At 45.7% G+C, this 14,395-nt stretch overlaps 1 long non-coding RNA gene across 2 annotated transcripts; it reads left to right on the plus strand.

The window, feature by feature from the left end:
- The first annotated feature begins 2,872 nt into the window (after positions 1-2,872).
- Positions 2,873-12,353, plus strand: LOC149911669 (uncharacterized). Of its 2 annotated transcripts, none has more exons than XR_016463011.1 (3): positions 2,873-4,092; positions 10,783-11,674; positions 12,196-12,353. It is a non-coding gene; the product is annotated as an uncharacterized LOC149911669 (long non-coding RNA). The 2 variants fall into 2 exon arrangements; XR_016463012.1 differs by having other exon boundaries at positions 10,783-10,918.
- Positions 12,354-14,395: the final 2,042 nt, after the last annotated feature.

A 14,395-nucleotide genomic window follows, 5' to 3' on the forward strand; every position in this document is an offset into this window, starting at 1 on the left:
TTATGCTGCTGTATGGGCACTAATGCATATACTAATTCTGTACGACTAAAAAGCATTAACCGTGAATCTATCCTTTAAAAGCATCTATCTTTCAAACACGTAAAATGTATCAAAGAGCCTCTCGCTGGGCTACCATATTCCACACATGTAGAGTATTTTCTTGTTGTTATTAATCACGGGCACCAAAATATCATTATGAAAATTTAAGCACATAAACAATATATTATGAACATACTGCTCTGATGACCAAGAAGGCCAATGAGTTCATTGAAAAGAGCATGGCCAGAAGGTCCAGGGAGGTGATCTTCCCCCTCTGCTCTGCTCTGGTCAGGCCTCACCTGGAGTACTCTATCCAGGTCTGGGCTTCCCAGTACAAAAAAATGCAGGGATCTCCTGGAGATAGTCCAGCAGAGGACCACAAGTGACCTGGAGAGTCTCCCCTATGAGGAAAGGCTAGGTAACCTGAATCTTTTCAGCCTTGAGAAAAGAAGACTGAGAGGGGATCTTATTAATGTCTATAAATATCTTAAGTGTGGGAGTCAAAGGGACATGGCCAACCTCTTTTCAGCAGTCCATGGGGACAGAACAAGGGGAAATGGCCATAAAGTTGAGCATAGGAAGTTACGAACCAATAAGCGAAAGAACTTCTTCACAATGAGGGTTACAGAGTACTGGAACATGTTGCCCAGAGCTTTTCTTCAGAGGAGGGGAGTTACATTCAGCTAGATTGAGTCAAGGTTAGATATCATGGGGAAGACAGAGACCCCCATGCTTTCTGGGAACGCATCCTCATGGGGACAGTCTTTTTCTCCCAGCTGGAAGATGTCCATGCTGCAGCATGTGTCTGGTGCTGCTTGTGCTCCTGTCACTGAGCACCTGTGAGAAAAGCCAGGCTTCATCATCTTCCACAATCCCAGTAAGCATCTGTAGGTAACACTCACTTTTTTTAATACTGATTGTAGGCAGTTCCCTCAGCCTTTGCTGCGACTGCTGGGTGCCCTGGACTCTCACCAGCCCTGGCTGAGCTCTTGCTCCATGTGGCAATGTCTTTTTCATACCAGGGTCACCAGGTAGGGACTTAAGAATCCCCATGCAGATTCTCAAGGTCCAAAAGGGGGGAAAAATAGAGAGAGAAATATGTGTTGTTTTTGTTGTTTTTGTGAGTTCGTTTTCTTAAGTATTACTCATTTTTTATTTATTGAATCAATTGTTCAATATGCCTCATCTTGAAAAGATGACCTTCATGCTGAACTTCAGGCTGCTTCATGTCAGAACCAAAGTCATCTTCTCCACATGAGTAGCCACTTCTGTAACTTGTTTGACACATTCTCAGGGCCCCAGTCAGCTCAGGTCCTTCTGCTGGATTCCTTCTGTTGTCCTGGCACAGCAGCTCAGAGAATGCTGGTCTCTGCCTTCCCCTATTCCTGAGGACTTGGGGAAGAAGAAATGACAGATTTTGGCAAGGGAAAAGGATGGACATGCGAAGGATGGTCTCACAGGAGCTTTTGTTGTCAAAAGAATTACCAGGAATGGCCATGTGAGCCTGCAAGGTGGTACTGGAGTTGGGACTCCGCCAGCTAGTGGTAAACTTATGGGATGGATAGTTTGGTGCCAAGACAGAGGTGGCCATCTGGGGAGAGGTGGACAGGACCCTGCCTGGCCACCAGAGCACACAGCTAGTTTGAGCTGAAGGGGAAATACTTTGTCCAGTAAAGATCCCAGTAAATCCTGGGAAAGCATCCTTCAGGAATAATATTGCAATATTTTTTGGAATTTTGAATACTTCTTTCTTTCCAGACTTTTTCTGATAATTTGAAAATTTTACACCAATCTATATAAGTCGATAATTATTAAACTTGCTTTTAGCTTTTACATTATACAGTTTTTAATTTTTTACTTGTAAATTTACTTTCCCTCTTAAAAGCTCAAAACATATCCTGACTGTGTTTTATCAAAAAACAAATAAGTGAATAAAATATATAAACAGGTAATTTCTCTAAAATTAGAAATCTGTTACTCAATTTTCAGGCACATAAGAAGCTGGCTTATCTACAATGTATCTTTCAATTTTAATGGATGTTTGTGAGTCAAAGAATCAGTGGGATCATATCTAAAGTATGCTTCTGCATAATCTTCACACATTAGCATTAAAAATAATCCTTATACATACCTAGGTGCAATTTTCCTTGATTTTTTTTTTTTTTTTTTAAGAGAACAACAGTAGTTCACAGCTTGAAGCAAGCACAATATTAAAAATCATAAAATAAAATTACAATAGTTTTTCTTAACATTGTTTCTAATAAGTTGCATAACTCATCAGAAGATATAAAAATCTTCACGTGGAAGATACATTTATTCAGTATATTCTATCATTGCTGTTTCAAAGTGTATTAGTTACTGTAAGCTTTCAGGTATTATTTATTTTTTCCCCTCAAGATTTAGCTTTTTGACCTCAAACATTAGTGAAAGATGCAGTCAGGATTAGCAGGTTCTAAACTGTATTGACTCTCAGGGAAAAAAAAAGCACTGAAGTTTCTGTTCAGATTCTATCTGAAGAGACTGCTGATCAGTTCTTTATTAGAAAAATTTCCATTTTTAGTGAACTTTTGTCATAGGAAATACAGACAAAAATAATAGCTATTTAATAATATATTACAAACTACCAAAATAAAAACATCAGAAGAAAGCTAGAAATTACTTCATCAAAAGTTACTATAGGAAGTAGATTAATAATCTGTTAATATATATTCTGCTGGTCGTATCGTCTGATTTCTTGACTGAACAAGCCTACACATGCACTGTGATGCTGAAAATGCTTATCACTATTTATAGACAAGATTATTCCTTCCCTGTCTGTTGAACCCCTGGATCGTACCAGTGCAGCTATTGCGGCTGCAGTAGGGGTGGAAGACAAAGGGAGTTTTCTTCATGACAGCAACACCAGCCACTTGCTTCAAGGTGTATAAATGTTGAGGAGATGGAGAACACTTGCTGTCAGAAATCATGGCAGCTGTACAGAATCTAGTTGTATTTTGGGGATGGTTCTTGTAACCAGTTGATTTTAAGACACTGTCCTACTCAAGAGTACTTTAGAGTGCATGATAGAAGAAAGCTGGGAAAATGCTTCTCCTTACTATTTTTCACTTGCAGATTCTTTCTTTAGGGATTCTTTCCAAAAGGAGATTTTGGGGATTGAGGCAGTTGAAGAAAGAGTGAAGCCAGGGGGCAGTCCCTGTGGAGAGGACCCCAGGAACTGAGCTTCCCCACCACTGTCTCAATGAGAAGACAGACGCAGTTCCCATTCCTGCTCTGCATATGGAAAAGTATGGCTGGATTTATTTGTTTGGGTTTTCTTCCTTTCTCTCATTTTGAAGGGGAAAAGCTGGAGCAGGGGGAGCACTACTGGTCCTTTGTTACCTCCATAACCGGTTGGATTCTGCATGTGCTGCAACAGGACAGCATTGCCAGGCTCCTTAACCTGCTGGGGCAGGGTGGGAGCAAAGAGCGTGAACTGCCCTCCTGCCAGCTGCACCTAGTTATGGTTTGCCAGGTCCCTGCTGCCCTGAATTTCACCTGAAAGGTTTGTTCTAGCTGCTTGCAGTAGTAAAATTTAGGGAAGAAATGGAAGTCAAGAGCTAAGGCTCTGCACAATAACTTTGCGTGGATTGAACTGTGGCACCTGAAGACTGTTTCCTGAATAATGCTGGCATTTTGCAGGTGTGTTGGTTTAACCCACTGAACTGATGTCTGTGAGCGCCAGTCTTCTCCACCTGAACAGTAAGAAAGCTGGGGTATGCCCAGAAATTGCAGCAGTTGCTGTGAATACTCTCCCAAATGTTTGTTTCCTTTAGTGGTAGCTAATGACTCAGCACTGTGATATCCTGTCTCTGGCACGATCTGGAACGCTGCATCTCTTTGCAGATGTTGGGTGCCCATTTCCATGGACCCTCCTTTCTTTCTCTCCTCAGAAGCAGCACAGTGCGGTTCCCTGCGTTAGGGAGCAGCAGCCAGCAGGCTGCCAGAATGCCAGCTGGGCCTTGCAGCGCGCAAAGGGACGTGTTGGGGATGGACCATCCTTAGCACTACGCAAAAGTGAGTCTCTTCAGTCCTCTGTCATGAAGTATGGAAGAATGCATTTTAAGTATTACTTCTGAGCGGGTGCAGGACTGTAGGGATGTCAGGTAACCATGGTGGAAGCACTGGGGAGGCCGACAGCGGCAGCTGATGGCAGCAGTGTGACAGAAGGCCGTGTATAAGTGGTGGTGCTCAGAGCTGAGTGCATTCCTGAGAAAGGCACTCTTGACTTTATGGCGTTTTCTTTCACCTAGTGATATGTAGAAAGTTAGTGAAGAAAGGAACAACAAGAACAAAAATACCCTACTGCAAGGGCAACTGCATTTGGATATTTACAGCATGCTAGAGCGTTATGTGAGAACCAAGAACTCCATGACCTGTAGGATGCAATGTCTTCTGAGAGATTATTGGAGGACTTTGTGGACGGAGACGTGTTTAGCTCACTCTGCATCATCTACACTGCCTAAGGAAGTTACACTGCAGTAAGAAAACCATGCTCTCTGAAAGCACAGTTTCCCATTGAGAAGAATTATTTGGCTGACCACCTTGGGGTCAAACTATAAAGCGGATTACAGGGCAAGTACAAGGGGCGAGACAAAAACGCCTAAGGCATGGTTTATTACTTCTCAAAGTAGAAATTAAGAAAGGGTTAGCTGAACTTCTCCCTAGAAATGCCTGTTAGTTTTGCTGGAATCCTTAGTGACTAATTCAGACAGACATCTGTGCTGCAAATGTCTGTAACTGTATGGATAAAGTTTATGATCTGCACGTCCTGTAAAGCTATAGCTACATTGTCTTTGATTTTTACTTAACAGATTGCAATGTCTTGCCTATGCTATATGAATTGCAAAGCTTGCCTGCAAGCTGGATCATCCAGCAGCTTTCACACTCTCCCTTTGTGGAAATGTAATCAACTCATTCAATGGTGGGATCATGAATGAGTCCAACGAGAAGGCAGCATCAACAGTGAAAGTTTGACTATAAACTGAAATAATGAATTACCATGGTTGAAGCTGAACCAGTAGTCCAGTAATAGTTCTATGAAATCTCAACACCTACCAGATACTTTCTAATGAATTTAAAAGATTCTTAATGATAACTTCATAGTGCATGAGTTGGTTCCTTTACACAGGTTGGTTCTTCCTTAACTTATTCCATACAGGTTTTAGTATCACTCTAGGGATTTTTTTGATAGAAAAGGACTTCTTGAAGGTTATCACTTGTACATTATGCTTTTACATAACGTACAGTGTGGATTTGTTCCTAAGAAAATTGCATGAACAAAACGAGGAACAAATAAACTTTCATTTATTTCTTTCAAATTTTTTTTTAATATGTATTTGCTGACCAACTTCCACACGGAGCTTTTGATCTCCTTGTTACAGCATGTAGATCATGGGATTAGTCAAGGGAAGACAACCGTATGGAAAAGAAAGGTTTCCCAATGGAAACCTTTTCCACTGGGACAGCCTCAGAGGGTAGGACATATATGTAGACAGCTGGGCCAAGCATGACAAAAACGATGATGTGGGAAACGCAGGTGGAGGTTATTTTGTTCTTTGTTTTGGTGTGTCTGGAGCTTCAGCAAGAGGATTATGTAGGAGATGAGGAGAAGTGCAAAGCACATGACAATGACAACTCCATTGTTGAGGAACATCAGAAGTTCCGCCGTGTAAGGTCAGCACAGGCCAAGTTCGCCAACTGACGCACATCACAGACAAAGTCGTCCAGGACGTTGGGGCCACAGAAGGGGAGCTTGATGGTGAGAGCAAATAGAATGATGCCATGAATGAAGCCACCGCCCCACGAAGCTCCAGCCAGGGCACAGCATACAGTCCTGTTCACAAGCATGGTGTAGTGGAGAGGCTTGCAAATAGCAACGTAACAGTCACAGGCTATGGCCAACAGCAGGAAAGCTGCTGCTGCTCCCAGGAAGTGAAGAAACAAAGGCTGGGTCAATCAGGCCTTGTAGGAGTTGATTTTAGGATTTGAGAAAAAGTCAGCCAGCATTTTGGGTGGGATCACAGAACAGTAGCAGATATCCAAGAATGCCAGATTAGCCAGGAAAAAATGCATGGGTGATCCCAGCTGGGAATCCCCCTGAATTGTGAGAATGATAAGGATGTTGCTTGGGAGAATTATGATGTAGAACAGGAGGAAGAAGAAGAAGGGAATTGACTGGACTTTGTGGGATTGAGACAATCCTAGCAGAATAAACTCTCTAACTACAGTTTTCATGCTCCATTTTGACTCTTGCAAGCCCTGAAAAAGACAGCAATAAACACACAATGCCAATATGTTGCAATATTTAGCAACTTAGGCTACGCTTAGGCTACTGAAAATGCACATCCTGTGACCGTTACCTGGTTTTATGGAGGACCACATCCCTGTATGTAAAGGAATATCAGATTTATTGGGCCATACCATACGGCAGGCCACCATTAACCATTCTATTATTGAATGGTTTTCATCATTATATTGATTACCTGCATATAATCTCTGTCTAAGAGCAGGATGGACGGTCATTGTGGCCAATTTGGCTATTTCCAGGCCATTCACCAGAACACTTTCTGCCCCAGAATCCCATAGTCTTAATAACCAAGCCGGCACACTTTCTCTAGGTTTCTGCCTGAATCGTTGGACTAAGTCCATCAGTTCTGTTGCCGTGTACGGTTGGGCTGTTACGTGCAAGTGGGTTTGAGTGGGGGGCCACTGATCAGGCGGCACCCCTGCTGGTCTGTCCTGTACCTTTTTTGTTTTTTGAGATATAACAGGACGGACTTCTAGTGCGTCCGTCAAAATTGGGGATTCAAGATTCGATTTAGATGGTTTATTTTCCTGATCAACACAGTCCGTTGATTCAGGAGCCTGGTCATTGTTTATTGAAATACTACGAACTTGACCTATTGGAAGACATAGAATTGGTTTTTTTTTCCTGTTAATAGGCCAAGTTCCTGCTCTAACTTTTCAATACGATCTTTTAAAAGTTCATTTTCATTCACTGAAGTATTATTCCTTATTTCGGCATTGTTTAAAGCATTTAATAGTGGCCATGCCACTGTAGAAGCAGCTAATTGTCTTTCTCTAGTGACTAATATATCTTTGCCTAGTCCCTGAAAGTAATCCGCTAGGCGATATGGGGAAACGTTTCCCACAACACGTAGGGGACCCATTTTTCAATGATAGTTGCCAATTCATAATAAGGGGATCCCGCAAATCCTGGGATCTGCCCTGGAATTGTTTTATCTAGGGGGGTAGTGTTCTCCCCCTTGAACCATTTACAGAAATTCCAAAGAAAGGACATAGTGTAAGTTTCAGTATATTCAGCTTGCCTGCCTGGCTCGCCAAGTGTATAATTAATGAAAATTATATAAAGGAATATTATATAATTTAATAATATTAAGATGTTATAGTAATGAAATAAGCAAGAGAGTTAGGCACAGCGAGACAAAGAGAATAAATAGAAGGCTCACCCGTGTCGTGGGCTCGCTCAGGAAAGACCAGTGGAGTGGATCTTCCGAAGAGAGAGAGAGAGATCCTTCCCCCCTGGTAGTCAGCTCTTGAATGGGTCTAGGAGAGGTGCAGCCAGGCTCCACCCCTTCCTGCAGCACAGGTGAATTGCTTTCACCTGTGCTCCCAGGGCTGACTCATTGCTCGCCTCAGGTGACTAATCAGAGGTTCAGGCCGTGACTCAGCAGTTCCCATACACTGAAGTAATCTACCTGGACTTGTGCAAGGCTTTGATATGGTCTCACTCCATATCCTTATCTCTAATTTGGAGATACGTGGATTTGAAAAGTGGATTAGTAGCTGGCTGTATGATTGCAGCCTGAGGGTTGTGGTCAGCAGCTCTGTGTCCAGGTGGAGGCTAACAATAAGTGGTTATATTAAGGAATCCCTCAGGGTTCCATCTTGGGACTGCTGTTTTTAATATCTTTGTTGGTGATCAAATAAATTCTTCACTGTGGGGGCTGTCAGGCACAGGAAGAGGTCCCCCAGAAAGGTTTTGGATTGCCCCATCCTTTGAGGCATTCAGGGCCAGGGTGGATGTGGCTCTGGGCAACCTGATCTACTGCATGACAACCCTTCCCATGGCAGAGGGGTTGGAACTGTATGATCTTTAATATCGCTCCAACCTAAACCAGTCTATGATTCTCTGAATCTAACTCGGTTCAGTTGGTCAATCTGGGACCCAAATAAATATCTGTATAAACATGCCAAGGCACCCTAACAGCCTAACACAAGTGCACGTGGCTGGCACAGGATGGATCCCCTTCCACCCCAGTGCAAGGAGAAAGGATGAGGAAAAGCAGACAGGTTCTCAACGCCTTTTTTACATCTGTCTTTAATAGTCAGGCCCGTTATTCTCAGGGTACTCAGCCCCCTGAACTGGAAGACAGGGTGGGGAGCAGAATAAACCCTCCACAATTCAGAATAAAACAGCACGTGACCTGCTGCTCCACCCGGGCTGTCACACATCTGTGGGATTGGACTGGATCCACCTGAGGGTACTGAGGCAGTTGGTGGACGTGGCATCCTAGCAGCCCTAATCAATCAGGGAGTTCCCAGGTGACTGAATACTTGCTAATGTGGTGCCCATCTACGAGAAGGATCATCCTGATGTCCTCCTATGACTACATACCCACCTGGTGGATGAGATGCTGTGGGTGGAAGCTACCTGGACTGGAGCAAAGCCTCTGACACCGCCTCCTGTAGCATTCTCCTGGAGAAGCTGGCAGTCCATGGCTGGGATGGGTACACTCTTTGCTGAGTAAAAAACTGCTAGGAGGGCCAGGCCCAGAGAGATCCAGATGGAGTCCAGTTCTGAGAGGCGTTCCTCAGGGGTCGGCGCTGCAGCCTGTCCTGTTCAGTGTATTCACTGACGAGTCGGATGAGGGAATTGGGTGCACCCTCAGTAAGTTTGCAGATGACACCAAGTTAGGAGGAAGCGTCCCACAGACGGACTGAGATAGGCTGAATCACTGGGCTGACTGCAACTGCATGAGTTTTAAGAACGTCAAGAGCTGAGTGCTGCTTTTCGGCTACAGAAACCCCAGGCACCGTCACTACGGGCTTGGGGCAGAGCAGCTGTAAGGCTGCACGGACGAAAAGGGTCTGGGGTGCTGGTGACAGCCGGCAGTGCCCTCCAGTGGCCAAGGAGCCCAATGGCAGCCTGAAATGGGGCAGTCAGGAGCGGGGATGCGATCGTCGCTGTGATTTGCCAGTGGCCCCAGGGGATCTAAATTGCTAGCGGTTGTCCTTGTCCCATCAACTGCAGCCCAGCCCAGCCCAGCCGCTCCCTACAAGAAGACATGGCGGCCCTGGAGTGTATCCACAGAGGGGCACCAAAGCTGGGAGGGGTCTGGAGTGCAAGACTTAACGGGGAGTGGGAGAGGGAGCTGGGATGGTTCCGTGTGGAGAAGAGGAGGCTCAGGGCAGACCTTATCGCTCCGTCCAGCTACCTGGAGGGAGGTTACAGTGAGATGGGACCTCTTCTCCCAGGTAAATAGCAATAGGACTACGGGGAATGGCCTCACATTGCACCATGGGAGGTTCAGATTGGATATTAAGAAAAGTTTCTCCCAGAAGGGGTGGCGAGGCATTGGCACAGGCTGCCCAGGGAAGCGGTGGAGTCTCTGGAGGTGCATAAGGAAAGGGTAGCTGTGGTACTTCAGGACAGGGTTTGTTGGGCAGTGTTGGTGGCAGGTGGATGGTTAGACTGGATGAGCTTTCCAACCTTAATGATTCTGTGATTCTCCTCTCAGTACCTTACGTTCGCAGAAGTAGCACTAAATATACCGTGGATCTTTCTAAAGTGCAGAAGGTTACAGTGAGCTGTGTCTGTTCCATAATGTTCTTCCATTGGCTCTGGAGCATCGTTCTCCAATTGATGTGGATCCAGGGTGGATCCAGGGTGTCCCTTAAGGAGACCTGCATAGGCAGGAAGAGCAGTTGCTTAATCTGACACTGCATGGACAACGTGACTGCCCATCTCCCCAGCCCTGTCTGCTTAATGCCACCTGGCACTTGCCTTGCTTTTCCTTACATCAGACTTCTCTTCTAAAGTCTGCACTGAATGTTTCAGATCCTTTGTAGCAGCTGCCACCTGCTCTCCTCAGAGGACACGGGTGCAGAAGGGTTTCTCTTACCTTTAAACAAAGAACAGTAAGCGTAACAAAGCGTAACACAGGTTACCAAGAAATAGAACGTACTCCTCAGCTGTATGCCTCCACTGAAGTTCTCCTTCCCAAAAGATAACTGTACAAGAAATATGTCACGTACATAGATAGGAAATGATAAATATTAATATGAAAGGCATATTAATTAAACAGTTAGCTGGCTAAGGACACAGTGAGACAAACTGCTAAGGAGGGACAAACATTAGCTCCCTGAAACTCAAAGAACTGCACTCATTAAAAGGGCTATAAATGATCAGAGATTAAGGGGAGAGGAAATTGGGATAACAATAGAAACTGCAAAGGTTGAGACAGGCAGCTGGAAAGGTGGCTTCCAACGTGGTCAGCCTAATCAGGGCAGGTGGAAATACCTGTAAAATGAGGGCAGTTACATGCACAGAATGAGAGAGAGTTGTCAGTGCAAGAACAGCGGAAGATTGGTATTTCTTTCCATACAGTGAATATCCATCCTGAAAGGTCACGTTTTCTCATGATAGAAATTCCACTTATTGTGTGCGTGTTTCACTGACAGGATTGAACCAGGGCAGCTCATGAGGAGGTGCTGAGTGTTTGAAAAACACTGAAGATGACTTCAGGTTTTCAAGCAGAGCTCCACCGTGTGACCACAAGCAGCCGGTGCCATCTCGAGAGGCCCTGGTGTTCCTGAGGTACCTGCCTGGGACTAACAGTTGTCAGAGAGAACCTGCAGGAGACCAGAACCCTTTGGGACTACAGATGGAGCCTGGAAGGAGAGCCCCAAGGGATCTGATTGCTAGCAGTTGTCTTTGTCCCTGTACTGCAGCCCAGCCCGGCACACTAAATCCTCCCCCCCACAATAAGACAGTGGATCGTTGGGGATGATCCACAGTTGAAGTGGCCACTGGAATCCAAGAAACTCTTCCTGATTCTTAGTAGATATCCAGATATCCACGAAACGTCCTGGATTATCTGTGGCAAACTCAGACTGAAAGAGTCGAGTGCAGGTCACGCCAAGTAACTGTGGTAGAATCCATTATTTGGGGAGAACATCTCCTTCCAGCTAGGGAAGTTAAGTGGAACAGTGTGAAAAGATCCATCCGGCCAGTCCTCTGAGTAAGGGAAAATCAAATGTATTGTGCTATAGTGGCAGAAGGCAAACATTATTGGACTGTGCCTCAATTTACTAAAAGCTGTCTAATCCACTTAACCTATGAGCAAAAACAAATGGTCTAAGCGGAGTGAAGGACACTGATTTGTGACATAACATGAGGAAGACAGTAGATTGCTGATGTAAGAACTGTCATGCTTGTGCCCTGACCAGTGCTGATTATGCTGGAGTAAAAGCCTCAGGCCAGCACCAGTGTACCGAAGGCCCAGGGGAATGACTGCAGATTGACTTTGCAGGACTCCAGCCCACGACAGCTCAGAGCAACAAATGCATCTTGGTATTAGTAGTTCCTTTTTGCAACGGGGCAGTAGCAATTTATCCCTTGACAAATGCCAGTGCTGAGAAACCAAAGGCTCTACAATATCGTTCGTATAACTCTATGTGTAGAGAAAATGGCTTTGATCCAAAAAGCTAATAGTATAGACAGATAACAGAGAAGGCAGAATACCAGAAGGCATGCCACAACAGCAAAACGACACATCAGTGACAATGAGCTTGTCTTTCTCTGTTTATTTCAAATGTGTTTTTTTCTCTCTTCTGCATTGATTGCCATATTGTAGAAAGGATTGAAGGGAATAAAAAGCTAAATATATTAGAATATATAGAATATATAGATAGATAGATAATATATAGATATAGATAGATAATATAGATTATATAGATAATATAGATAGATAATATAGATAATATATAGAATATATATATTAGTCGGGAAGAAAATGAATGTAAGCAACCTCAAAAACACTTCTTTATTTTTCGCATAAGCTTGACTTAGTAAAAGGTGCTCCTTTTCTGTAGGTATGAAACAACGGATACACCAGGAAATTTTGGCTGACCTCCCCAGATCACAGCCTTTAAAGGGATCATTAATTGCAATGGAGAAAGATTTTGGTGGGCTACATCAAGGGGAAAATGAAAAAGCTTTGTTAGGATTATAAAGCACCAGGACTACAGCACCCTCTTATGGCTTCAATTCAAATGGACTGGGTGCCCTGCCACTAGCTGGGAGGGCGGGTAGAAGGCAAGGCCAAGTGAGGAGGAATTGAAGGAAGAATGGAGGGAGGGATGGAGGGAAGAAGAGATGGAGGGAGAGGGAAGCAGAGGGCAGGGGCTGCAGCTGCCCCACAGGGAGAGTGCAGGAGGGACAGAATGCATCCAAACGGCACAAAAAGGAGTCAGAAATTGTGCTGAGGGCTCCAGAGGACACTGGGTGCTACCTCTGGTGGGCTGTCCCCCCCAGCGTCACTCAGTGCCATCTCCTCGACTTCAGTAATGTGTTCAACCCACTGGATATCACAGAATCGTGGAATAATGGAGTTACTGCAGGGATAATGGGTACACATGGACAAAAGGACAAAGGGACTGATGGATGCAAGAATAGAGGCACACACAGACGCAGGACCTTTGCTGGGGGTGTTTATTGGTGTTTCTTTATGGGAAAACGGACTGTGTTCTTTCAAAGATCTGGTGGCGATATGCAGGGATGATCAAGTCCTTATGGAACATGGTGGGGACAGCACCAGTGTTTCATCCTGAAAGTCAAAGTGCAGGCGGTGACCTTATGGTCACTTTATTTGGTCTGTATGGCACCAGAACCCTTTGTGTTCTTTGGGTGACCTTATGGGGTCCTTATGGTACCACGACGATCACCTGCACCTTACAGGGATGGCACTGTTCTTCTTGGATCCTTTTTGATCTCCTCCACACCTCCCAGTCCAGAGGGATTTGGGGTCCCCCCACAGCCCAGGACCCTGCAGGATACAGGGGTCCCCCAGTGTCACTCACCTTGATAGGAAGATTCACAACCACGGGATCTGGGAGCGCCAGCAGAGGGGGAAGGGAATGGGAGTTCCGCTTTCCTCGTAGCAACTTAAGCTGCAGTGGGAGAAATGAGGAGATCCCAGTGGGCACCAGAACCTCCTCAAAAACCACTGAGGACCTGGGGCTCCCCAAATGGGAGGCACCTCCTGAGGGCACCGTAGTACTCACTCCTAAATCAAAAGCTCCGCTTGCTCCCACCTCGAAGTCATCCAGGAGCTGAGGAAGGAGGATGAGGGACAGTTTGGGTTGGAGTTAATAGCAAAGCATATGGCAGCGGGTGATGCCTTCGCAACAACCCCATATGGCCTCCCCTTGGTCTTAAAGCGAAAATCCCTACTGGTTCCCACAGACCCAATTGCTTCCACATGTCATCTGGAGTCCCTGGAATGTGGGGATCGGCTGGGGGTGGAGACCAGAAGGTGGAGATCCAAAGAAGGAAACAAGGGGACCCAAGAAGGGGGGCCGAGAGGATCCAAGGAGAGGGGACAGAGGGGACCTAAAGAGGAAACCCAAAGAGAAGAAACCAAGAAGACCCAAAGAAAGGGAATCAATAGGACTCACAAAGAGGAAACCAAGTGAACCCAGGGACCCAAAGAGAAGGAACCAAAGGAACCCAAAGCGAGGAAACCAAGGGGACAGAGGGGACCCAAAGAGCAGGAAGCAAGGGAACCCAAGGAGAAAGTGGTTGCGAGCCAGCCCGTTACCAAGAACCCGTCTGCACACCCTAGCCTGTGCCTGGAGGCACATGGAGGCGAGGAGCAGGAGCACGATGACAGCAACTGCTTTCATCTTCCACTGTACGCTGGGAGCTGGGTGAGGCTGCAAGAAGCCAGGACTGCATTTATTCTCTTGGGACCCCCCTCACGTTCCCAAATGCCCCTGGGCTTGGCAGAGTCCCCTGGCACAGGCTGAGCCTGGCATGCAGCCAGCCCCTACCTTGGCTCCAGGGCATGGGAAGGAGCCAGGGATCAGGGGAAGGGCACTAAGTGCTGGGAACCCAATGGCACCGAGCCCCAAAGGGGGGAATCCTAATATCATGCCCGAATCCCAGAGTCCTATTGTCCTAGAATCCCAGAAGAACTGAAGTTGGAGAAGACCTCTAAGAACATCAAGCCCAACCAAGGATGTGCCATGCCATTGTCCCTGCACCTACTCCCCAGCACCACAAGCCCGGGGC

This window comes from Phasianus colchicus, unplaced genomic scaffold (genome assembly GCF_987193195.1).
Source record: "Phasianus colchicus unplaced genomic scaffold, bPhaCol1.hap1.1 HAP1_SCAFFOLD_60, whole genome shotgun sequence".
NCBI lineage: Eukaryota > Metazoa > Chordata > Aves > Galliformes > Phasianidae > Phasianus > Phasianus colchicus.